Below are 22748 nucleotides of genomic sequence, written 5' to 3' on the forward strand. Positions count from 1 at the left end.
TTAAAGCATAGAATCAACCAGGTTCAAGAGATCTCCAAGCTCATCCAGTCCAACCTAGCACCCAGCCCTAGACAAGCAACCAGACCATGGCACTAAGTGCCCCAGCCAAGCTTGGCTTCAACACCTCCAGGAACAGCGACTCCACCACCTACCTGGGCAGCCCATTCCAATGCCAATCACTCTCTCTGGCAACAACTTCCTCCTAACATCCAGCTTAGACCTCCCCTGGCACAACGTGAGGCTGTGTCCCCTTCTTGTGTTGCTGGTTGCCTGGCAGCAGAGCCCAACCCCACCTGGCTACAGCCTCCCTTCAGGGAGCTGCAGACAGCAATGAGCTCTGCCCTGAGCCTCCTCTTCTGCAGGCTGCACACCCCCAGCTCCCTCAGCCTCTCCTCACAGGGCTGTGCTCCAGGCCCCTCCCCAGCCTTGCTGTCCTTCCCTGGACACCTTCCAGCACCTCAACATCTCTCAAATTTGACTTCCATTACCATCACCTTAAATAAAATGGCTACAATCAGCATGGCTGCACCAAGGGCAAATCCTGCCTGACAGACTTGGTGATATTCTATGAACAGATCACAACATGAATAGATGAGAGGTGAGAACTGATGTCATTTACCTGGACCTGAGCAAGGCCTTTGGCACTGTCCCACACCACATCCTGCTCTCCAAGCTGCTGACACATGGGTCTGATGGGTGCAGCACTGATGGATGCAGAACTGGCTTGATGGCAGCACCCAAAGAGTGGCTGTCAATGGCTCCATGGCCAAGTGCAGGCCAGTGACAAGCAGAGTCCCTCAAGGATCATTCCTGGCACCAGGCTTGTTCAGCATCTTTGTGGTTGCCATGGACAGAGGCACTGAGTGCAGCCTCAGCAAGTTTGCTGCCCACACCAAGCTGTGTGGTGCAGCAGCCAGGCTGGAGGGCAGGGATCCATCCAGAGGGACCTGGGCAGGCTGCAGAGGTGGGCACAAGCCAAGCTCAGGAGGTTCAACAAGACCAAGGGCAAGGTCCTGCAGCTGGGTGGAGGCAATGCCAAGCACAAATGCAGCCTGGGCAGTGAGTGGCTGGAGAGCAGCCCTGAGGAGAGGGACTTGGGGGTGCTGCTGGAGGAGAAGCTCAACAGGAGCCAGCAGTGTGCACTTGCAGCCCAGAAAGCCAAGCAGAGCCTGGGCTGCAGCAGCAGCAGTGTGGCCAGCAGGGCCAGGGAGGTGATTCTCCTCCTCTGCTCTGCTCTGCTCTGCTGAGACCCCACCTGCAGTGCTGCATCCAGCTCTGGAGCCTCTGGGACAAGAGGGCTGTGGAGATGCTGGAGAGTGTCCAGAGCAGGGCCAGGAGGATGCACAGAGGCTGCAGCAGCTCTGCTGTGAGCACAGACTGAAAGAGTTGGGGCTGTGCAGGCTGGAGCAGAGGAGGCTCCCAGGTGATCTTCTTGTGGCCTTCCAGGATCTGAAGTGGGCTACAAAAAAACCGGGGAGGGACTTTTTAGGCTGTCAGGGAGTGCCAGGACTGGGGGGAATGGAGCAAAGCTGGAGGTGGGGAGAGTGAGGCTGGAAGTGAGGAGGAAGTTATTCATCATGAGAGTGGTGAGAGGCTGGAATGGGTTGCCCAGGGAGGTGGTTGAGGCCCCATGGCTGGAGGTGTTTAAGGCCAGGCTGGCTGAGGCTGTGTGCAGCCTGCTTTAGGGTAGGGTGTCCCTGGGCATGGCAGGGGGGCTGGAACTGGCTGCTCCTTGTGGTTCCTTCCAACCCTGACTCATTCTGTGAATCTATGACTTGGTTTGGATAAAATAATTTCTCTTAAAACATGATTCAGAGTAAATTTTCCAGCTGTAGTTCTGTAGACACTCCTAGGAGGGTTTGAAATGAAATGGTTATGGATTTTGTAGTTGATCTTACTGCCCAGGGGGAGTTCCATATCTAATCTATACCTAGGAGAGAGATCTACAGTTATGTTCTAAGTTATTATTTTACAGAAAGGGTGCTGGGGAGAGGTAATAGGATGGGCAAAAAGCTGATCTGGAAAAGGGGTTCTGTGCCTGAAAGCATCTTGTTGTTTATTTTTGTTCCCTTCCATCTCCACCAGTTGAGTAAACATTTTGCCTTGTTTGTGTCCTTTGCCTGCCATGGTGACAACAGCTCTAATGTCAGCACAGACTGCTCCCATGGTTCACCAGCTTTGTGTATCTGTGCAGCAAGGAACAAAACCAAACCCTTTCTGTCGCCCCAGGCAGCTGATGCCCTGGGATGCAGGAGTTCTGGTTCCCTGCTTTGCCTTGGCACAGATTTTCTGCATGCTCTGGTGAGACCTTGCCTGGAGTACCATGTCCAGCTATGGGGCCCCAGTACAAGAGGGACATGGACCTGCTGGAGCAGGTCCAGAGGAGGCCCACAAGGATGATTAGAGGGCTGGAGAACCTCTCCTGTGAAGACAGGCTGAGAATTGGTGTTGTTCAGCCTGGAGAAGAGAAGGCTCTGGGGTGACATTGGAGCAACATTTCAGCATCTGAAGGAGACCTACAGGAAGGCTGGGAAGAGACTTTAGATGGGCCTGTGGTGATTGGAGTGAGGGGCAATGGTCAGAAAGTGGAGAGGGCAGGTTTAGGTTAGACATAAAGAGGAAGTTCTTCCCAGTGAGAGTGCTGGAGCACTGGAACAGCAGCCGAGGCCTCATCCCTGAGGACATTCAGGCTTAATGATGGAGCCCTGGGCAGCCTGATCTAGTTGGAGGTGTCCCTGCTGACTACAGAGGGTCAGACAAGATGACCTTTGAGGGTCCCCTCCAACCCAATGCAAATGTGTGGATTTTCAGTTCATAATCTACAGGTAAAAAGCAGAGATGGCACTGGCTGTGAGGATGGGCATGCCCAGGGCCACTTGGTTCTTTGCCACTGTAGGAAGAGGATATAGCATCGATGAATAAATGTCACAGGCTGAGGTGCTCAGCAGTCCCAGTTCTACTCCTGATGACCCTTTGTAACCTCTCTTTTTGATATGCTGCATTAAGGCTGTTAAAAAGACAGCTTGTAGAGCTTCCATGGACAGCCTTAGCCTAGAGGAAAGTGAAGGATCCTTAAGGTCCCTTCCAGCCTGGCATTCTATGCATTTGGTACTGCATAAAACATGTTGTATATGATTTTGGCTTAATAACAGCTTGAGCTGCACCTGAAGATGGCTTTGTTAGCAAATGCAAAGCCTTCATTATTCTGCGTCTCAATTTGTGCCGAGGAGGTCTAGGCTGGATGTTAGGAGGAAGTTGTTGGCAGAGAGAGTGATTGGCATTGGAATGGGCTGCCCAGGGAGGTGGTGGAGTCGCCGTCCCTGGAGGTGTTGAAGCAAAGCCTGGCTGGGGCACTTAGTGCCATGGTCTGGTTGATTGGCTAGGGCTGGGTGCTAGGTTGGGCTGGATAATCTTGGAGGTCTCTTCCAACCTGCTCGATTCTATGATTGTATAGCTCATGGGAAGCTATGGGATCAAAGGTGAAACCTTCAGAGCAGGGACTGTGCCGGGTGGTGGCAGCGGTGGGACCGGGGTGCCACCTCGTGGCATGTTCATAGGAGATGCTTATGCTGACAGCCCTGGAGGGGGACAGAATGAAGTTCTGCTTGTTTATGCCCCCAGTAAAACAACAAAACCCAAGGGGTTACTCAGCGGCCAGAGCAAGATATTTACATAAGGTTGTAAGAAAATAGAAGAATTAATCTGAGGCTATAACTTAAAGGAAGCAGCAAGAAAGAAATCTTAATGCCAAGGATTGAGATTGCATGTGAGAGATTCCCCTTCCTGTATTTTCCAGCTAAGCATAAAAATATAGGAGTCTTAACCAGAAACACAGCTGCTGGTTTAAACTGGTATTGTCTTCCTTGACTTTCTTATTTCTACTGCAGTGCATTTCCATCACCTTTGCTGTGAGGTGGAAGACAACTGGTCAAGCTCCTGAGGAAGAACAGAGCCAAAAGTAAAAATCCCTATCCTCTGGTATCTCAGAATGGTTCACAGTTAGAAGCAAGTGCATGTAGGCTTTGAGAACTGATGCTTCAAACTGTAATGACAATAATCATAGATTTGTTTAGGTTGGAAAAGACTTTTGAGATCATCAAGTCCAACCATTAACCCAGCACTGCCAAGTCACCACTACACCAAGGCCCTCAGCACCACATCTACAAGGCTTTTCAATCCTTTCTGGGATGAGAGCTCCATTATTGCTCTGGGCAGCCTGGTCCAGGGCTTTGCAGCCCTCCAAGGGAAGAAATTGGTCGTCATGTTCAATTTAAACTTCCCCTTGTGCAACTTGAGATCATTTTCTCTTGTCCTATCACTTTTTAATTTGGAGAAGATCGCATCATATTGATCTGATGTTTGACTGAAATACCTCTGCTGTAGCCCATGCTGCCATGTGCCAGATCTCTTTTGTAATGTGCTTTTGATTGCATTGCCAGTCCTCTGCAGAACAGCCCACATTGTCATAGAATCATACAAGCAACCAGGTTGGAAGAGATCTCCAAGAGCATCCAGCCCAACCTAGCACCCAGACCTAGACAATCAACCAGACCATGGCTCTGGGTGCCTCATCCAGGCTTTCCTTGAACACGTCCAGGCATGGTGACTCCACCACCTCCCTGGGCAGCCCATTCCAATGCCAATCACTCTCTCTGCCAACAACTTCCTCCTAACATCCAGCCTACACCTCCCCTGGCACAACTTGAGACTGTGTCCCCTTGTTCTGTTACTGGTTGCAACCCCACCTGGCTACAGCCTCCCTTCAGGTAGTTGTAGGCAGCAATGAGCTCTGCCCTGAGCCTCCTCTGCTGCAGGCTGCACACCCCCAGCTCCCTCAGCCTCTCCTCACAGGGCCATGCTTTGTCACCCTTCTCTGGACGTGTTCCAGTGTCATGAGGCACTTCTTATTTAAAGTAGGAACATCAGTTAAGACTCTAGGAGATGTGCTTTTTCCTTCCCCCCTTCATGTTAATCCAAGGGATTCAGGAATTGTCTGATTGCAACCACAGTGAAGGTGAACACTGATCCTAGGGTCTTGACACTCCAGACCATAACAACGGGACCTGAGGTGATAGGACAGCAGCAAGAGGACTGGTTCCCACTCCTTGCTGCGTGGATAGGTGACAGAACAAGAGGAAGTGGCCTGAAATTGTGCCAGAAGAGGTTTAGGTTGGAGATTAAGAAGAATTTCTTTGCTGCAGGATTGGTGAGGGATTGGAACAGGCTGCCCAGGGCGGTGGTGGGGTCCTCATCCCTGATGGTGCTCAAGAAATGTGTGGCCATGGCACTTCAGAACATGGTTTGCTGGCCATGGTGGTCTTAGGCTGACGGTTGGACTTGATGCTCAAGGAGGGCTTTTCCAGACGAAGCAAATCTAGGATTCTGTGCTGTTTATTCTCTGTATGAGGGTCTGGCACCAGACTGAAAAGGCCATTAGACAGCAGTTTTGTGACAGGAGCACTTCCAGACGCATGCTACCTCTGTGCAGGCTGAGATTCTGCACACAGTCCTCTTAAAACTTGGTGCGGGGCCCCAACGTCGACGCCTCGCACAGCAGCCAGCTGGATGATTTCTGGGCTGTGAAAACAGGAGGAGAGGGTTGGAAGAACACTGAAATAAAGTAAAGAGGATTGGGACGAAAAAGAAGCTTCCCTGACCGGGAATCGAACCCGGGCCGCGGCGGTGAGAGCGCCGAATCCTAACCACTAGACCACCAGGGATCCACGCACACCGTTTTGCCTGTATTTCTCAAGAGGTAACTATGATCAGCGCCCCACACCTACACCCCATCCCCGCTTTACTGTCCAGCTTGTTTCTCTGCTTGGTACTCCCCCCTTCTGGGCAGTACCAAGCCCCAGAGGCAGCAATGTGTCGGGAGGGATGTTCCACTCCACGCCACGGAAGAGGGAAACGACGGCGGGCTGGGGAGGAGGAGGTGCCACTGGCGAGGCGGGTGACGGGCGCTGGCTGTGGGCGGGAGAAATGGTGGCGGTGAGAGGCCGGGCGGGACGCAGGTTCGGGCGCGCTGTGCCGCCCGCCTAGCGGCGCCGGCGCCAACAGTAGCCGCATTACCCCGACAGGCAAGAGCTGCGCGGCCCGGGCAGAGGGCGGGCCGGGCCGGGGCTTCCTCCTCTCGCTGCTCCGGGCTGCTGGGCCATTAGCGCGGGACTCTTCCCTCGTTCTCCGTTGCCGGTGCTCGCAGCTCCATACAAGACAGCGTCGCTGCCGGGTATTGCTGTAGCGGCTCCGGAGGCAGAGCCTCGTCAGCCTAGCGCCCTGCGCTGCAGACCCCGGCCGGCGGCTCCGGGGAGGAGCAGGAGTGCTGCTGGTGCTTTGCTCCGTCTGAAACGCTCCTCAGACAGGCTGCAGGAAGCAGGAGAGTCCGGCAGCTCCGGGCGTCGGTGCTTCGGCCGCGGGATAGAGCCGAACCGAAAGGCCAGCCATGGCTCCGTGCAGGGAAAGCAGTCTGCGCTTCTCCTGCCTTGCGGCACTGCCAGGGCCCCCTTAGACCGTGCCTAGGGGTCTGAGATGGCTTTTTCGGGTAAGGTTTTCTGAGGGAACTCAGCCATCAATACAGGTGACCTCCGTGTGAGCCCTGTTCTCTCCGCTGTGTTGGTTGCAGGAGCAAAGTGGTTGTGCAGGCTGTAGTAGCAGAAGTTACTCCCTTCCCATGCTGAGAATAAGCTTCAGACTTCATAGAATCATAGAACCATAGAATCAACCAGGTTGGAAGAGACCTCCAAGATCATCCAGTCGAACCTAGCACCCAGCCCTAGCCAGTCAACCAGCCCATGGCACTGAGTGCCTCATCCAGGCTTTTCTTGAAGACCCCCAGGGACGGTGCCTCCAGCACCTCCCTGGGCAGCCCATTCCAATGCCAATCACTCTCTCTGTGAAGAACTTCTTCCTAATATCCAGCCTATACCTACCCTGGCACAACTTGAGACTGTGTCCCCTTGTTCTATTGCTGGTTACCTGGGAGAAGAGGCCACCCCCACCTGGCTACAATGCCCCTTCAGGTAGTGAAGTCATGCTTGTGGACCCCACAAATACACCTTAGTTTATTTTCATAGAACCACAGAATCATTTAGGTTGGAAAAGACTTTCAAAATCACCAAGTCCAACCATTAATGCTGCTCTGGTCAAAACCACCATTAAGCCATATCCCCCAGCACCACATCTATGTGGCTTTTCAACACCTTCAGGAATGGTGATCCTGAAAAGCTTTAGAGTCTGATGGCAAACTTAAGGAGCCTGCTTTCCTCAGGAGGTTTGGATGGTTGGGGTCTGTCTCACCAGAGCCCCTGTGCAGCCAAGGGTTTGTTTCATCCCAAGATGGAAAATCTGTATCTTGATTGTGATGGAGCTTTCTTTTATCTGATGTGAGCAATATTACTCTGCCATGATGGAGATAACTCACAAACTATGAGGTTACAAACAGAGCCTATTAGATACAATCAGCTGGCTTACATCCTGCAAGACTGCACTTGGCGTGAGCTTTCTTTCATAAGACCAAGGAGTTTCAGTCCTTGAGACTAAGCCATGGAGTGTTGGAGGCAGAGCACAGCTCACACTGAGGCACCACAGAGACCTGAGGCCATTGCAAAGAGGGGGATGTGGTTAGGTGAGAGAGGCCACCTGGGCCCAGAAAGCAATCTGTGCCCCTAGCTGAAGAGCAAGGCAAAGTGGGACCTGGTTTCCTGTAACTCTGAGACAAGGGGGAAATTGCCAGTGCAACTGAAGTGATGATTTTGGCCCCAGAACCTGCAAGGAGCACCAACAGATAGTAAGGTGGTAACAGACTGGAGAAACTGAGCCAGCTTTAAAGGGCTTTCTATGTTTCACAGGCTCCCTTGTCTCATGGTTAAAAGCTTATGCTTCCCTACCCTGGGTGCTTCTCAAGTGGGTTTTTGAGGGGTACTGATTGCTGTGATGGTAGCAGCACTTGAGACAGAGAAGTTAAAAATAGGGGAGGTCCATTTGCACTGCGTTTGGAGTGATGAAGATGTGTGTGACATAACGATCATTCATTGGCACTGCTTGTACTTAGACTGCCTCTGGTTGTGTGACATCTTGGAGGAAGGCAGGGCTGAGCCTCCCAGGTTCTTAAGATGTCTTCTGGCTCTGTGAAAGATGGGTTGTCATGGGTGATGGCAGGGTGCCTTCCTCCCTCCATGCTCCTCATAAAACCACCTCTGTTAAAGAAAGAGGTGCTTGAATGCATCCAGAGAAGGACAGCAAGGCTGCAGAGAGGCCTGGAGCACAACCCTGTGAGGAGAGGCTGAGCGAGCTGGGGGTGTGCAGCCTGCAGCAGAGGAGGCTCAGGGCAGACCTCATTGCTGTCTGCAGCTACCTGAAGGGAGGCTGTAGCCAGGTGGGGTTGGTCTCTTCTGCCAGGCAAGCAGCAACAGAACAAGGGGACACAGTCTCAAGTTGTGCTGGGGCAGGTTCAGGCTGGATGTTAGGAGGAAGTTGTTGTCAGAGAGAGTGATTGGCATTGGAATGGGCTGCCCAGGGAGGTGGTGGAGTCTCTGTGGCTGGAGGTGTTGAAGCCAAGCCTGGCTGGGGCACTTAGTGCCATGGTCTGGTTGATTGTCTAGGGCTGGGTGCTAGGTTGGACTGGGTGATCTTGGAGGTCTCTTCCAACCTGGTTGATTGTATGATTCTGTGATTACTGAACTATCTGATTATAATGATTTTCAGGGGAAAAGTATTACTGTAGTTTATATTTCTTGTATCTGTTTTAATGATAATAATGTTTTAATGGAAAGAGCCTCAGGAACACCTCAAAAGGTGCTGTCTAAACGTCACAACAGCTCTGGTACTCCTAGCTCCATTATCTTCCAAGCTGTAAGTGGCTTGCTCAATCTCCTTGTAGTTGAATTGGAACAGAGGTAGGGGGCAGAGCGGGAGAATTTGCAGTGTCATCTCTTAATGTGCCAACTAGTCATGTGCTAGTCACAGAAAACATTTTAAAGATCCTGAAGAAAGGGGAAAAATAGCTCACCAGCAGAGCTTTCAGGACAAAAACCTTCACGGGTTCATGTTTTCCTTGCTCTTCAGGTCTTCCCCTGACACCGTATTTCCTCTACAAAGACTCGTGTCAGCTTTTGCTTCTTAGCAGGTGTTATAATGGAGGTGATTCTGGGGTTAGACATAAGGTATGGTGGTGGGGTGCCCACTGCGCTCAACAAAGTGCCTCAGCTGGAACAAATAGGACCTGTTATAATCTTCTTATGTATCTGAGCAAATTCCTTTTCTTGTACACTCTTTCTTCTGCAGAGCATTTTGAAAGCGACTTCTGGTTTGCTGTACTGGACAGTTAGAAATGGGTGCACAGAATCAGTTCTTAGGGCAGAAGTAAAAGTTTTAAACTGTGGTTTAGTTCTCTTTTGTTGCAGAAATTTTCAACACTTCCATCAAATGGAGTTCTATCTAGACAATCAATTCCAAGTTACAGGGTTAGCTGAGGACACTCAGAAATTTCATCATTATATAAAGGGAAGAAGCCAGACTAAAAATAGCCATGTATTATTACAGAAGTCAGCCCCCAGTCCATGGCAGGATCAAGCAGAGCCTCAATTATGCATGAAAATCTGCCTATATGAAACCTATTTTGTGACTTCATGGTGAATAATTGTAAGAGTAATTGGGAAAAGCAGGATGGCTGCTAATGGAAAAAAAGAAAAGATTAGTGTCACCTTTATTTTTATACTTATTTGAGACTGGACTGTGATGGTGTCAAAGCTCAGCAGTGTTATGCTTTATCACAGACTTTCTTTCTTAGGCTACAAGCTAACAGTTTCTGATACTAGCATAAGCTAATCTGAATGTAGGCCATAAACATTGTTAGGACCTCTGACAGTCTTTTTTCTCTGCGATATATGCAGCTCTGTACACTGAAGTGTGTAGTGTGGGAGATCAATCCCCATTCAAACATTGCCCTTTAGTGTCTTCAGATGGTTCTGTCTTCCATGGGTTTTCTAAGCATGTGAGTTTGTGTGAGAAATCTTTTCCAAGGGTTAAAATTCACAATTTGGAAGTCATTAAAAAAAGCAAATTTCAGTTTTATCTCCATCAAAATATTGCTGTTGGTGACAAAGGAAAATTGCCTGATCCTGAAAGGAATGGGCAATGCGACTTCAAGATTTCCTCAGGTATTCTAATTATCAATATCACAAAGACAGTTAATTAAATCATGTTAGAGCATTTGCATTCATATCAATTGCCATGGAATACATTGCTATGGAAAAGAGCAAACAATTTGGACTATCTTCTATCCTCTGTGCTGTGGAGAGACCAAAATTAATTGTTGTTTCAAAGATCATATGTGTGTGCATATCTATCTGAATTGTTTTAACAGGTAGTCACAGAATCACAGAATCAACCAGGTTGGAAAAGACCTCTAAGATCATCGAGTCCAACCTATCACCTAACCCTTCTAATTAACTAACCCATGTCACTAAGTGCCTCATCCAGCCTCCTCGTAAACACCTCCAGGGATGGCGACTCCGCCACCTCCCCAGGCAGCCCATTCCAATGCCAATCACTCTTTCTGTGTAGAACTTCATCCTAATGTCCAGCCTAAACCTGCCCTGGTGCAGTTTGAGAATATGTTCTCTTGTTCTGTCATTGAATGCCTGGGTGCCTCTTGCCTCCAGACTCAGTAAAGGCAGATCCTCTTGCCTCGAGACTCAGTAAAGTTAGATCCATGTAGTAGGACAAGGGAGGTTATTCTGCCCCTGTACTCAGCACTGGTCAGGCTGCACCTTAAGTACTGTGTCCAGTTCTGGGCTCCTCAATTCAAGAGAGATGTTGAGATACTGGAAAGTGTCCAGAGAAGGTCACCAAGGTTGCTGAGAGGCCTGGAGCACAGCCCTGTGAGGAGAGGCTGAGGGAGCTGGGGGTGTACAGCCTGGAAAAGAAGAAGCTCAGGACAGAGCTCATTGCTGTCTACAACTACCTGAAGGGAGGTTGTAGCCAGGTGGGGTTGGTCTCTTCTGCCAGGCAAGCAGCAACAGAACAAGGGGACACAGTCTCAAGTTGTGCCAGGGGAGGTCTAGGCTGGATGTTAGGAGGAAGTTGTTGTCAGAGAGAGTAGTTGGCATTGGAATGGGCTGCCCAGGGAGGTGGTGGAGTCGCTGTCTCTGGAGGTGTTCAAGATGAGATTGGATGAGGCACTCAGTGCCATGGTCTAGTTGACTGGATAGGGCTGGGTGCTAGGTTGGCCTGGATGATCTTGGATGTCTCTTCCAACATGGTTGATTCTATGATTCTATGATCCCACTCACAGAGTTTCTTACAATGACATGAAGTCTGTGGGTTGAGCTCTGAGTGATAACACACAGCATTGTAACCAAAACTTGTAATGATGCTTCTATTCCAGTCCCAACTTGCTTACTCTGCTGCTCTGACAGGAGTTTGAGTGGTTTCTTCCTCATGCCAGTGGACTCTATTATGTATTTGAGATGCTCGGGGCAATGTCAATACTATAGAGAAGTGGAGTTTCTTTGTCTGCTCTATGGAGTCTGTGCATTGTCCTACACAATACAGCAGAGATGCTGGAATAATGCTGGGCAGTGAACTGGTACATTGCAGAATTACAGAGTGGTAGGGGTTGGAAGGGACCTCTATCAAGTGCACCACCACTGCCAAGGCAGGATCATGCAGTAAGGCATCTGGGCAGGTTTTGAATGTCTCCAGAAAAGGACACTTCACAACCTCTCTTGGCAACCTGTTTCAGTGTTCTGTCACCCACACAGGGAAAAAGTTTTTCCTTAGTGGGACAATGACAGTCTCTCTTGGAGCTAAAGTAAGGTGTTAATCACTATCATTGTGCAAGTTCAGCTAAGAGATTAAGTAGGTTTTCCCCTGCTTTGATGGACAGGGCTGCATACCTTCTACCTTGTTTTGGCAAACCCAGAAGCAGCCAAGTAAGCAATACTATTTTATTTATGTCTGCAGTCTTATTCCTCTTTCCCCCAGTTGCTGGCAGCCACACGCACTGACAAGGGACGTTTTCCCCCGGGGCCTTTCCTCTTCAAGCCGTGCCTGTTCCCTTCGGCTGCTGTTGGATCCTGCACGAAGACCTGTGTGGAAAACGTGGCCGTTCCCCTGACGATAACTCCGGCCACAAATGGCCGAGGCTCGAATAGCAGCACCGTTCTGCTCCCAATTTAGTTACCTAAGCAGTAGCAGAGAGCAGAGCCTCGTTCTTCTGTGCTGTGGTAGAAAACCCAGTGAGCTCTTTGAGATTTTAACCAGTGTAACTTTGGGTTTACCTGTCTTTTACCCCAGGCAGTATCATTAAATCAACCAGGTTGGAGGAGACCTCCAAGCTCATCCTGTCCAACCTAGCACCCAGCCCTAGCCAGTCAACCAGACCATGGCACTAAGTATCACAGTATCATCAGGGTTGGAAGAGACCTCACAGATCATCAAGTCCAACCCTTTACCACAGAGCTCAAGGCTAGACCATGGCACCAAGTGCCACGTCCAATCCTGCCTTGAACAGCTCCAGGGACGGCGACTCCACCACCTCCCCGGGCAGCCCATTCCAATGCCAATCACTCTCTAGCAAAGTGTGTCCTGTAAACAGGAAACTTTTACAAGACAGAGATTGTCTTTAAAACACAAACAGTCTTGGAGAAGAACAGAAAGAAAACACATGGAGATGCCAATTTTAGCTGGAAGTACAGCAGCCAGTTTAGTGGAGGAGTTGAGACAGCAATTGTCCCGTTGCTGACACTGGGTGATAGAAAGCATCTGTTGAGTAGGGCAGTGGTAGTGATGGGATATGGCTCCATGTACAAGGTATTCAGTCCTGAAATCCACGTGTGTGATTTTGAAAGGGATATTTAAGGATGTGTTAGCTTAAAAAACAGGCTGCTGGCAGAAGCTGTCCTAGTAAAAACTTGTTGGATTTGTAACATCCTAACAACTTAGAGGAACCACAGAATCACAGAAACATTCAGGTTGGCAAAGCCCCTCAGGATAAACCAAGTCCAACCTATATCCCTACTCTACAAGGTTCACCCTAAACACCACATCCAAACGATTTTTGAACACATCTGGGCTTGGTGACTCCACCACCTGCCTGGGCAGCCCATTCCGATGCCTGACCACTCTTTGCCTCATGTCCAGTCTAAACCTCCCCAGCCGCAGCTTGAGGCCGTTCCCTCTTGCTCACTCTTTACCTGTGAGAAGAGACCAGCACCAGCCTCTCCACAGTGTCCTTTCAGGTAGTTGTAGAGAGGTTCCTACCTGGGGATGTCTGCTCGATGCTTGCTTTTATTTTTGCACGTTCTTTCAGCAGCTGTAGGGGTCTGCATACAGGTTGTGTTGTTCTTTTCTATGCCGCTGCCTATCTGCAGGCTTCTGAACTGCTAGAACTGGGGATTTAGAGGTACTGCAATACCAAAGGCCTTTTCCTCAGCCTTCCAGTGCTTCAGAGCTAGGGAACGGGAAGGAATGGGAAGCCAGATCTTGTTTAGGCTACCACAGAGGTCTGGAGCCGTGGCAGGTAAGGGAATGGGATTTCTGGTACCTGTTCTGTTCATAGAATCATAGCATCAACCAGGTTGGAAGAGACCTCCAAGCTCATCCAGTCCAACCTAGCACCCAGCCCTAACCAGTCAACCAGACCATGGCACTAAGTGCCTCATCCAGGCTTTTTTTGAAGACCCCCAGGGACGGTGCCTCCAGCACCTCCCTGGGCAGCCCATTCCAATGGGAAATCACTCTCTCTGTGAAGAACTTCTTCCTAACATCCAGCCTATACCTACCCTGGCACAACTTGAGACTGTGGTGTTGGGTGTTGGGCCAAGAAGCCTGCATGCTGGCAGAATGGAAACAGCCGGTAGAGATGGCAGGGTTTTCAGTTTCCCGTGGACCTAGAGGCATTGGTTAACCTCCGTTTACCAAAATCGATGCTTTTGTTTCAGTTCTGCCCTTGACCAAGCTCATCCCCGGCAGCAGAGCCCGGCGCTTGGGCTTTATGAAGAAATACATCATACGGCTTCTTTTCCGGCCCTGAAGATGGATCCCGCTGCCCAGCACAGGGCACGCCGGCAGCACGGCGGGCCCGGGAGGCGGCTGGGGGAAGCACGCCCCCTGCCCCCGCCCAGTGCTCCGCTACGGGCCCGCTCCCGACGCGCGGCGCCTCCCACCAGCCGCAGCCCCGGGCCGGCAGCGATCCGCGGGGGCAGGGTGTGAGGCGGGGTCGCCGCGGCGGGGCGGAGCCCGGGAAGAACGGCGGAGCCGTCGCTGCTGTGGCCGAGCGGGGAGAGCTGCAGTCGGAGCTCCCGCAGAGACCTCCGGCTGCGGGGCCCGGGCGCAGTGCCGCGGGGCCGCCATGGCGCTGGGCCCCCGCCCTGCAGGTGCGCGGCGCGGTGGGGGCGCGTCGTGTTCTGCGGACGCGGGGCCGGGGCAGGGCGGGCGCCGCTCGGCCACGGCCTTGTTCGCTGGCGGGAGCCAGGCTGGGAGCGGAGCCCCGGCGGGGTGGGGGGCGGCGGCGCGGCCGGCGGTGTGGTGCCAGAGGAGCTGTTCGGCTGCTCGTTTCTTTACAGAGCCCTCTCGGCATCGCAGCGCCGAGGGCGAGCGATATTTGGCGGCGGCCGTGTGGTGATGTGTTGTGTCTGGCGTCCGTGGGGTGTTCTTGCTGCTGCGTGTACGGCCGGGGGACGCGGGGGGCTGCGGGCAGCAGCGGCTCTTGCCCGCCGCGCTGTGCCTGTGAGACCCGGGGCCGCCTCTGCTGCCGCCGCTGCCCAGCCGATAGCGCTGAGCGGGCTGCTTTTGTTGGCTTGCAGGGCTTCAAACCTCGTTTATTTCCTCCCTCCCCAGATACTGGATGATTTACTGGAATGTTCCAGGCTCTCTTTATGTTCTAGTCTTGGGTTGTCATGATTAAGAAGTGCTGCCGAGGGGCAAAGGTGTGTCAGTAATGGATACAGTCTCTCGAATGTGTGCAACGGACTTTATCTACCTCATCATAGAATCATTTTGGTTGGAAAACCCCTTTAAGAGTCCAACCATTCGCTACCTCTGTCAAGCCTGGTGCTAAACCATGTCCTTCAGCACCACATCTTTCCCTGTTTGAACCATTTCTAGGCTTGGGAATTCAACCACCTCCCTCGGCAGCCTGCTCCGGTGTTTGAGACCCCTTCCAGTGAAGAGTCTTTCCTCATACCCACCCTAACCCCTAATGCAACTTGAGGCTACTTCCTCTTGTCCTGTCACTCATTACTAGGGAGAAGAGACCAACCCCACCGGGTTCCAGCCTCCTTTCTGGGAGTTGTAGAGAGTGATAAAGTCAACTTCAGAGTTGCTTTTGGGTGAAAGGGTTGAGCTGTGTGTTGGTGATGTGTGTGCAGCGTTGAGCTGTGTATTGGTGGTGTGTGTGCAATGTCAGGGTGCTAAAGGATGCAGTAACTGTTTGTCTTCTAGGTGGTGAAACAAGCTGCTGAATGCTTAGACTCCATAAGAGGCTTTTACTGTGTGTTTACTTCACATGCCACAATTACTGCTCCCCCATTAAGCAGATGTACATTTGTTGTATTAATGCATAATGATGGACTTTCAGGGTGGGTGGGTGCCTATTAGTCGATTATGTTTTGCCTCAGATGCTAAGGGCCTGTGGTTGGATGATGCTTAGACTGCATGTTGATGAGCTCTCCCAGTGTATTGTCCCAGCAAGGGTTTGCAGAGTGTGGAAATCCTGTTTTGCTAATGTCCCTTTGGATGTGTATGTGGAAATGTGCAGCCTTCAGAAAATTGATGGAGGAGGCAAGGGAAAAGTGCCAAGGGCAGGATGTGTGCATATATGCTTTCTGAATTAGGATTACTTTATCATGGATAGATGTCTTTAAATGTAAGCTATGCTTAAAAACTATGTGAGTCCTGGTGCATTTTAGGCTGCTTTCTCTTTCCTCTTTTTACCTGGAAAATGTACAGAGAGACACACAAAATGTTTTAAGGAGCTAAACAGGCAAACAGTGCTGTGAAAGCTTGATTGAGGGTTGGCTCTAGTAAATATTTGGCTGGCTTCTGGTCTTGAGTTCAGCAGACAGATTGCAAATCCCTTAAGTGTTAGGGAATATTTCCCTCTATTCAAATAGAGATGAATTCGTTGGGAAGTGATTTGGGTTGGCAAAAAGAAACTGAATTATGAAGGTTCTGCAGATGGATACTGCTCCCTGCTGTTACCCAGCTGGGTGTTTCAGAGGTGGGAAATTAGTGTGAGCCTTTACAGCATGACCTGACACCAAAAAAATTACTGCTTCAGGCAACTGGAGATGTTCACAAATGATAATTGTGATGGAAATGAAGGATAAAAGGACTCAATTTCCCTTTGCTTTCCAATAGGCAGTGAAGCAAAGCTGGAGTATGACCAGTGTCCAGAAAAACAGTAGAACTCCCTGCTCAGCACCCGGCTTGTGCCCTCTGTGTGTCGGCAGGTGCCAGATGCAGCAGCAGACAGTGGTGGCTCTCAGCTTTATTGACAAGGTGACTGTAGTGCCATCGCCCATGAAGCAGCAGGCTGACGGATCTCCTCCTCCTCCTCTTGGTTGGTAAGCAAAAAAAAGGTTGTAAGAGTATGGGGCCAGCTCCTGGTTTAGTGAGGGATCCACTTACTGTGCAGTTTTTGGCGGTGGGGATGGCCACCTGCCATGGATTCGCTGCGAGTGAGCCTGGCCACGGGATCTGTGTCCTCGTGGAGGACAATGCACAAGTCATGCTGCTGCTGCAAGATTCTCCTGGGGGTTAAGGTTGCCTTCCCAAAAAGAGGAAACTGTTGAGGAGTGAGAAGTCAGCATTAAGAGGAGTCATTTAGGCAGCAGCCTCCCTTGACCAGAAGAAGAGCAGAGCAGGAGAGACAAGTTTTCAGATATGTTCTTCTGAAATCTGATTAGTTTCCTTATTCCTGTGGCATTTGGCCCTATCTGGATTCAGGGAACAGTGAGGCAGTGACAAAATGCACGACAAGCTAGAGGGACTGTATTTCACCCACAGACATGGTGTTTCAGATTGGTACATTGAACACACGCATGAGAGTGCTCTTTCTTTTTTAATCCCCTTTTCTTAGCAGACCCCTCTGATTGTAGGTGGAACATACACTACTTGGTGCTTATCAACATGTCAGACACCAGTGAGTGACTGTGCCCCAGCTGGAAGGTGTGTTAAGAACTGGTTGGTCTTGAGGTGGGTAGCAGGGCAAGGCTGTGGTTGTGTGTCTGGAGTCTCTTTTCTGCTTGCCTTCAAGCACAGGGTGTAAGCAGTTTGTGTGGGGTCTGTTGGTGCTTCCTGATCAGCTGCAATGCAGAAGGTAATAGTAAGTGCTCAGGGTGAGTTACTCCAGGTGCAGTGTTTTGCTCTTACACTTGTTGACCAGACTTGGAGAAGTCTTACTAAATAGGATCCTAATGACATGCCTATACCTAAAGGGGATTAAATGTGATGGAACCACTTCTGACTTAGATGTGGAACTCTCAGTGGATAGAGTACTCATCATAATAAGCCGTTCTGATTATTGTTTATCTTGTTTTTAATGTGAGCTGTGCTTTCAGCTGCATTTCTCACATTCCATGTGTTGTGTGGTCCTCTGGCCTTATCAGCTGGATGAAGCTTCTCCCTGCTCTCAGTTACTGTCCCCTCTCATATTCATGCTCTGTAATTAAGCATTTGGCCTTCTCTGTGATGTGTGGTTTCCACTGAGGTGCCACTTCTCGTTTCCTTTGCTATGGCTGTTTCATAGGTCTTTTTTTAAGCCCTGTGTTTGAAATGCAGGCTCTGTGACTGCTCATCGTGTTTCAGACATGGTTTACAGGAGCAGAAGACATCCAGTATAAGCAGGAAAGTTACCCTTGTTTATACAGGCAAGATTTGTGTTTACCTATTGATTGCAGTGTCTAATTAGAGCTGTTTATGTGTCATTCTGTCTTTATTTAATGGGATTTAAAAGGCTTTTATTAATAACTACTGATTTCTGGAGAGGAGATTTTCTTTACACTATAGTCTCACCCACTAGTGACTGATTTTGGGATCTTCCCATAGTGTTTCCTTAGATATCTGAGAGCCATTTCCCCAAAATATAAGACTCCCTGGACAGACAAAGAGCTGTCCCAGCACACCAGTTAGAGGAAATCACAGCTGTGTTTTACAGAGGTTCAGTGAGAGCTGCTGCTTCCATGAGCTTAGCCTTATCTTAAGAAAAGGGAATTTATTCCTGACTCATTTTCCAAGTGAATCTAACCTTTTCTCTTAGTGCTCTCTCTATCTGTTGTACTCCTGTCTGTGTTTTTCTGGGTTTTGTCCCACATACCATCTGTCTTATTTTCTGCTTTGTTTTCGTTTTAAAATACTCTAAGCTAATGCAGCGTGGAAGAAGTATGAATATTTATGAACCATCACTGCCACCTTTGTTCTGAGGGGAAGAGGTGTGGATGGCTTCCCGCTAGGTCAGGTGATGCTGTGATTGCAGAAACAAACAGAACTGCCTTGGAGAGGATGCTTGCTACAAGGAATAAGTCTGTCCTCAGTGGCTCAGCAGTGCTGGCATGCTGTGTCAGTAGTCACAGTGGTAGGTAGCACTTACCCATTGCTGCAGTTAATGGACTTATGGTCAAGTAATGCCCCAGTCTGGTGCCAGGGGCTTGATTTTTACCATCAGCATAAGAAGTAGTGTTTCTCTAATGCTTTTTAAGGAGCTGTATGGATGCCAAAGGCCTGGGCAGTCCTGATGAAAGTGGCTGTGGCACTGCAGGCAGATTCTGGTAGCTGTAACAAGGCTTGAGTTTTTCCTTCATACTTCCTCACAAAGGTTTAGGTAATTCAGAGAGAAGCATTGAAGAGTATAATAAAGTAACTGGACACAGTGAGAGTATTTGTGCAATACTTGGAATAGATGCTAAAAACAATTTCTTCACTTGTAATATATAAGCAATGTTTGAGGGTTTTTTAACTGTTATTTTTTTTACTCCTGGTTTTTTTTTTCATCCTGGTTGCTGATCAAACCTTTTGCAGCAGTGAAGCTGTTAAACACTGATGGCTAAAGGTAGCAACTGTGATAGCTTGTGACAAAATCCAGGGAGTTCTGTCTGTTCCAGCTTCAAAAGCTCCTGAAATGCAAATGTTGTCTGGTAGATGCAGAAGTGACATCCTGGTGACAAAAGGTGGAGAAATAAGGAGATAAAACTTTGACTTGTACTTTGTTATGGAACAGTGTGCTGAAAGGTGTCCAGGTATGTGGTGAAAGATTGACTTTGCCTGCTGTAAGCCACTCACTTGTGCAGATATGGCCCCAATGATTAACAGCTATGCAACAACAGATGAACATCCAAGTCCCCTTGCCACCCAGATGCACAGGGTCAAGTAGCAGGCAGTCTGAGGAGTCAGCAGAGCAGTTAGGAGATTGAGAAGCACGAAGGAATGACAGGGGTGGCTTTCATAGAATCAACCAGGTTGGAAGAGACCTCTAGGCTCATCCAGTCCAACCTAGCCCCCATCCCTAGCCAATCAACCAGACCATGGCACTAAGTGCCTCAGCCAGTTTTTTTCTTGAACACCTCCAGGGACAGTGACTCCACCACCTCCCTGGGCAGCCCATTCCAATGCCAATCACTCTCTCTGCCATGAACTTCCTCCTAACATCCAGCCTAGAGCTCCCATGCCACAACTTGAGACTGTCCCCCCTCGTTCTGTTGCCTGGTTGCCTTTCTGGTCAGTGTAGTGAGTTCTCCAGTCCTTGTGCTTAGATATCAGCTGAAGAAACTTAGTTTGATTTGCTAATTTGTTTTCCTTTTGGTTCGTTTTTATTTCTTAGTGTGTGGTGCTGAGCTGTGTTGGTTAGGTATGCCTTGTTGGGTGTGAGTAGATGGTGGAAGATGGCTGGCACCATCACATCACTGTACAGAACTTAGGCAGGAACCTGAGGTCACAACTACACGTGTGTCCTGCTACAGTCATGCAGGATGGAAAGTCATACCTCCTGTGCTGGCCTAGTGCCAGTCTGGCTGCTGGCTGGGGCAGGTTTGTTTCCTTACAAACAAGGATTCTGGATTCCCTAGCTGACCACTCAGTGGCTTGTTTTAAAGTGTATTATTTGTTGTGACAATTGGATTTCTCTTTGTAATGCACAGTTTCTGTTAGCACAAACTACACATCGGGTGTCATGCAAAGACATTAGAGAGCTGGGCATTAGTTTTGTTTTCTCCTGCTCTGTTGACACTGTGCACTTGACTCTACTGTGTGAGTAGTAAGTTTCAGTGTTTTGTCAACTAGTTGTGTCCTTTCCTCAGCCCTGTTCTGGTGGTTCCCAGACTGAGCCTGGTGGGTAACAGTTGTTATGGGAAGGGAACTAGAGACTGATCCTGAGACCAAAATGGTGCAGCAAGTACCAGAAATCCAGCATCTACAGGGAGTGTGGGAAGGGCAAATAACATGAACCACAAGAAACAAGCAGACATGCAGTTGCATGTCTTGGAGAGTCCCACAGAGTCACAGAAACGTGCAGGTTGGCAAAGCCCCTCGGGGTCACCAAGTCCAACCTATAACTCTACAAGATACACCTTAACTATATCCCTAAGCACCACATCCAAACCACCCTTTAACACATCCAGTCCTTCTGGGCTCCACAGGTGACAAACTGTGGAACAAACACTGTACCCAGGAGAGGGGTTCCCAGCCCTGCTGTTCAACTCTGAGTGTACTTTGGATTAATTTTAGGAGCAAGGAAAATGTGTTCCCTTCCTTGTGTTCCTTCTGGGAAGGATATGCAGGCCAAGACCTGGCAGAGCAGAGGCATGCTGCTCCTTGTAGAATGGGGTCCTGCTCTGCTAGGAATGAGCCAACTTGTGTGAGCAGTCCTTCTGTATGTGCTTGGTGCATGAGTAGGGAGCTCAGCAGTGTTGTGGTACCAGGTGATGGATCTGAGATGGCTTCTGTGCAAGTGCAGCTCTGGAGGAATTGAAGCAATTTGTGAATGAGGTCACATTTTTTGAAAGTTCCCTCCTCCAGCAAACAGTAGTGGCAGGCTTCAGAAATGCAGGGGGATGTTAATGCTGTCAGTGCAAGGTGCTTGAGTCTGAGTTCCAAAATCAGCTGGTTTTGTTCAGCTGGAGTACTTTGGTTCTATAGGAATGCTTACTGGAGAAGAGGAGGCTCAGGGCTGACCTCGTTGCTGCCTACAACTACTTGAAGGGAGGCTGTAGCCAGGTGGGGTTGGTCTCCTCTCCCAGGCAAGCAGCAACAGAACAAGGGGACGCAGTCTCAAGTTGTGGCAGGGCAGGTCTAGGCTGGATGTTAGGAGGAAGTTGTTGTCAGAGAGAGTGATTGGCATTGGAATGGGCTGCCCAGGGAGGTGGTGAAGTTGCCGTGCCTGGAGGTGTTGAAGCAAAGACTGGCTGAGGGACTTAGTGCCATGGTCTGGTTGACTGGCTAGGGCTGGGTGCTAGGCTGGACTGGCTGATCTTGGGGGTCTCTTCCAACCTGATTGATTCTATCATTCTAAAACACCTGAATAATCTGAAAGTAAAATACATACTGCTGCTGCTCTCTCAGAAGATGTCTGAGTTGCTGTTTTTCTTATGCATCAATGCTCAACCTTCTTTCAGGCATATTTGCAGCTTTTTGTTCTCCTTTTCATTTATAAAGTCCTGAGCCATCTGACTGACTGACCACAGCTAGAGTTGAGCAAATAAAAGTCCAGATTAGTTATGCTGAAAAAAGGGTAGCACAGGGCTGTTCTAGATGAACCATTCCACTACTCTCTCTGCATATACAGAAATAAGTTGCTAAGTTTTTGTTTTCCTGAATAATATCAAGCAGCTGGCTGTGCAGAGGTGGTTAGAACACAGAAAAAATCCTTTCTTTGTGGAAATAAGCCAGCAACCATTCAGCAGAGGGGTAAATGTAGGTAAATGTAAAGGTATCACAGAAACATGGAGATTGGAAAAGCCCCTCAGGGTCACCAATCTAACCAATGTCCCTCCAAGGTTCATCTTAAACCATATCCTCAGGCACCACATTCAACTTAAAAACACATCTAGGACTGGTGATTCCAGCACCTCCCTGGGCAACACATTCCAATGCCTGACCACTCTTGCTGGGAAAAAAAAAGTTTCCTAGTATCCAGTCTAAACTTGAGGCCATTCCCTCTTGTGCTGTCACTGTTTACCTGTGACAAGAGACCAGCACCAGTCTCTAATGAAGATTCATAGAGTTGTTTTGGTTGGAAGAGACCTCCAAGGTCATTGACTCCAACCATCAACCCAGCACCACCTAACTACGTCTTAAAGTGCCATGTCCATACATTTCTGGAACACCTCCAGGCATGGAGACTCTACCACCTCCTTAGGCAGCCTGTTCCAATCTCTGACCACTCTTGCAGTGAAGAATTTTTTCCTCCCCTGGTGTACTTTCAAGCCATTTCTCTGGTCCTGAAGAAAACCAACCCCCACCTCACTCCAGCCTCCTTTTAGGTAGGAGAACTCACTTAGAGAGGGCAGATTTTGCTCAGTATATAGTGCAGAGTGACTCTTGAGTAGAAGGCCAGAAGCTGTGTAGTGTTGTACAGGAATCTGGAGATGGAGGAAGCAAAATAGGTAAGGTAATAAAGGTTATAAGAATGTGTCAAGAGTGGTCAGGCATTGGAATGGGCTGCACAGGGAGGTGGTGGAGTCACCAAGCCTGGATGTGTTTATAAGTTGTTTGGATGTGGTGCTTGGGGATATGGCTTAGAGTGAACCTTGTAG

The 22748-nt window shown here is 49.4% G+C and overlaps 1 protein-coding gene and 1 non-coding gene across 7 annotated transcripts in view; one reads left to right on the top strand and one right to left on the bottom strand.

Annotated features, from left to right (window-relative positions):
- Positions 1-5648: 5648 nt before the first annotated feature.
- Positions 5649-5720, bottom strand: TRNAE-CUC (transfer RNA glutamic acid (anticodon CUC)). The gene has a single exon. It is a non-coding gene; the product is annotated as a tRNA-Glu (tRNA).
- Positions 5721-14183: 8463 nt separating this feature from the next.
- NCOA7 (nuclear receptor coactivator 7) overlaps positions 14184-22748 on the top strand; it is a 105824-nt gene continuing 97259 nt past the window's right edge. For 2 of the 6 annotated variants that reach the window (XM_064170268.1, XM_064170274.1), the window contains exons 1-2: positions 14184-14378; positions 16363-16568. The gene's annotated coding sequence lies outside the window, so the exon portion shown is untranslated. Of the gene's footprint in view, positions 14379-16362; positions 16569-17102; positions 17200-22748 lie in introns of all 6 variants that reach the window. The other 4 variants (XM_064170270.1, XM_064170272.1, XM_064170273.1 and 1 more) reach the window with 4 other exon arrangements.

This window comes from Pogoniulus pusillus, chromosome 33, assembly GCF_015220805.1.
Source record: "Pogoniulus pusillus isolate bPogPus1 chromosome 33, bPogPus1.pri, whole genome shotgun sequence".
In the NCBI taxonomy this organism is placed as follows: Eukaryota; Metazoa; Chordata; class Aves; order Piciformes; family Lybiidae; genus Pogoniulus; species Pogoniulus pusillus.